At 38.9% G+C, this 3660-nt stretch overlaps 1 long non-coding RNA gene across 1 annotated transcript; it reads left to right on the plus strand.

Annotated features, from left to right (window-relative positions):
- Positions 1 to 2980: 2980 nt before the first annotated feature.
- On the plus strand, positions 2981 to 3407 carry LOC128195436 (uncharacterized). Its single transcript, XR_008246956.1, has 3 exons — positions 2981 to 3107; positions 3182 to 3286; positions 3389 to 3407. It is a non-coding gene; the product is annotated as an uncharacterized LOC128195436 (long non-coding RNA).
- The last annotated feature ends 253 nt before the right edge of the window (positions 3408 to 3660 follow it).

Below are 3660 nucleotides of genomic sequence, written 5' to 3' on the forward strand. Positions count from 1 at the left end.
TCTCTATCCTTCATGCATGTTGGGATGACGTCCTAAAGGTCGACAAGAACCTCTTATGGCAAGATATTCAGGTATGTTTATACTTCATGCAATTTGTGATATAGTTATCTTTCATGTTTTATTATCAATAACATGTTTTTTGTTTTTGACAGCAACATTATGATATTCCAAACACAATACAAATTAGAAAGAAAGTGTTATCGCATATAGCGATAAGATGGAGGGATTTCAAGACAAGGCTGACACGACTCTGTGTCTTTGGAGACAAGCAACATGAAAATCCCTGTCAGCAATATACATTCACAGAGGAGGATTGGATGCAGTTTCGTGCGTCTAGAGAGTTTGAGGAATGGAAGGTATGTTTCTTAACATCTGAAAATGTATTCATTGAGCTTTTATGATTTTACACTTATTTATAGACACGGTTTCACAGGGTAAAAGGTTAGTCGCCCAAGAAAGACAAAGGCTAAACGATGCACCACACTTGTTATCACGAGGTGGTTATGCAAAATTGGAAAAGAAACTTAGAAAGTCTAGAGCGGATGCCTTCGGACTTGAGTCGCCGGACCTAGCACCTGCACCTGCTAGGTACGAGCTGTGGAAGGCTGCTCGGACTAAATCTGATGGGAACATGACATCTTCCTCAACTGCCTTGATCTCATAGAGAATTGTAAGTTCAAATTATAAGCAGTTGTTTGATTGTGTATCTATCACAGCATGTGTTCTAAGTAACGATTGTTTTTTTATGTGCAGGATGAGTTGGTTGAGCAGCAGACTCAGGGCACATTTGCTGGCCAAGGTAGGGACGACATTCTAACAACGGCCATTGGAAGGCCCGAGCACCCAGGACGTGTACGTGGAGTTCCTGGGGCGATTGGTCTTCGTGACTACTTTGGCCCTACACAGAAAACCCCCCATCAATGAGTCAGGAGACATTGAGGCAGATTGATCTTCAGGGGGAGGAAAGACTCAACCAAAGCATGAGATCAATGGAGCAATGATTCATGAAGGAGCTACAAGAACAAAAAGAAATACAAAGAGCGCTTGAAGAAAAGTTGCATTCCATGACGCAAGGCAACATGGGGGCCGCTGAAACTCCACACCACCTCGGGTCAGCACTAGAGGATCATGCTCTACTGTAGAACCCACTCAGTATAGCGGTATGTATGAGTTGTTGGTTTATGGGGATCCCCTGTCAGAGCGGCTGCAGCGGAATGGTTAGCGTGGGATAACAAACCAAGAGGGGGGGGGGGTGAATTGGTTCTTACTAAAAACATGTGCCTTAAAAATTTCTACTCAATTAAACTTACTTAGCAAATAATAAAGACAATAAAATAGAGTAAGGTTGAGAGAAATTTGCACAGATGATTTTATCCTGGTTCGGATCTTACCAATCCTACGTCCAGTCGCTTATCTCAAAACAAGATAAACACTTCACTAATCACAAAACTATTACAAACTACAATCACACAGATACAATTTGTAAAAGTTTAGAAAACACCTCTCTTGAAGCCACAAGAGATGAAACAACACCTCCTTTGAATCTTCACAAAGGATGAAACACTTCCTTCGAATACTTCACGAAGGATGAATTCCTCTTCCAAACACTTCCTTAGATGCACCAAGGATGAACCAGCTATTCCTCTATCACCGTAGCAGTATTTCACCAACTCTACAGACAGAGTTTCCTTAGCTGAGCAAGAGCACACAATTCTCAATAGTTTCTGAGTATTTGAGCACAAGGGAAGAGTTGTTGTTGAGAGAAAATGAGAGTCTATTTATAGACTCATCCAAAGACTCCTCCATTTTCGCTTTTAGACTTTCTGACTGTGTTAATCGATTAGCTACAGTGGTTAATCGATTAACAACCCAACGGATACTTCAACGGCTCTAAAAACGGCTAGTTTTTCAAACGTTCACCTTGTTAATCGATTAACAGCCCTTGTTAATCGATTAACGCTAATCGATTAACACCCTCTGTTAATCGATTAGCACTGCACTGCTGGGCTTCTTCATGGCGCACTAGAACAATCGATTAACAGCCCTTGTTAATCGATTAACGCTAATCGATTAGCACCTCTTGTTAATCGATTAGCACTGCACAGAATTTTGCTTATGGCTTATTTTTACATCACTTTTGAATGCATACATAAAACTACTAATTTTCCTATGTTCATACAATTATTACAAAAGATTACAAGTCTTCAAAGATCATTCTTCATGAGTTTTGTTTGTTCTTGACTTGATTTGGACATCATCAAAACTTCATCTTCATCAATTTGCTAACATCCCCCACGCATTGTGGCTGTCGGAAGAGTGCTTGAGGGAGGGCAGACTATTCATGGTGTTCCCATATTACCCCAGCACGTGCGTGTGACAATTGACGAGGTTCGGGATCCCCAGGCTCAGGTGCCTGTACCTACTCTAGAAATTAACTTTGTGGGGGAGGCCATAGGATCATTTATTGCTTGGCCTAGAGCATTGATCATGTCACACATTGCTACTCCACAAGTATAATGTCTTTTTCCTTAGTATTTCTATGTTTATTCTTCAAATATTTGTTGATAACTCTTTGACGTAAATTCTTATCTTCAGTTCACATGTCCTCAGAAGCAGCCAATTCATGATACAGTCATACATGAAGATGATGACATGGCTGAAGCGGAGGATGATCCTCTATCAAAGCTAATGACAAAATTACCAAGGTTGAAGAAAGCACCATTAGAACTATACTAGGATTTGAGAGTATTTGGTATTCCCCCACATGTGCCAGTTTATATCACTTTCTTTGATGCATTGGAGATGATTGGGGGAGACCGGATGTTGAATATTTCCATCATTCAGCTGTGGTGGATGTAAGATAGTCAATTTGGTCTTTCATATTACTTTTATTTAGATTCTTATAGTTTCTAACAACTTAACTTTGTTGGTTTAGGTACATGGACACAATCGTTGTAGACCAAGGTCGATCTTCCATGTACGGATTTGTTGAACCTCAGACCATTCAACCGTCTGGTAACACACTTCAAAACAGACAACAATATTTGCAAACATGGATGGATGAGTCAAAAAGAGACGTATACCTTGTGCCATACATTGATGGGTAGGTGTTGTTATATGTGGCCAATTCATTATTATACTTTCCTTAATTAGTTAAATAACTATTTATCCTTTATGATAGCATGCACTGGCAGTTGATGGTCATCATTCCCAAAGCATGTAAAATTATATGGTTTTGTTCGTTGCATAGGAAGATGAAAAATGACTTGAGAACAATGCTTCAAGGGTAAGTGATTCTCCAAAAATGACTTTGAATTTGATGTTCACCTTCAACTTTTATGATAAATATAGTCATATTAATTATACTTTGTGTTTTCCATATGTACAGAGTTATTGGTAAATCACGTAGTCAATTGGTTCAAATCTTGTATCCAAAGGTTTTAAGTCATTTATAGTTCTAATTCATTTTCTATGTTATTGAATGATCTAAATTCTTAACTATTTAGTTTGTTATTTTAGTGTAACCAGTAGCTAGATTCATGGGAATGTGGCTTCTATGTGATGTGTTGGATTAAGACCATCATTCGAGCTGTCATTACAGATGATTGGAATGAGGTAATGACGTATACCTTGAATACATTACAAATCAAATTCATCTTC

The sequence above is a fragment of the Vigna angularis genome, chromosome 2 (genome assembly GCF_016808095.1).
Source record: "Vigna angularis cultivar LongXiaoDou No.4 chromosome 2, ASM1680809v1, whole genome shotgun sequence".
Classification (NCBI taxonomy): domain Eukaryota; kingdom Viridiplantae; phylum Streptophyta; class Magnoliopsida; order Fabales; family Fabaceae; genus Vigna; species Vigna angularis.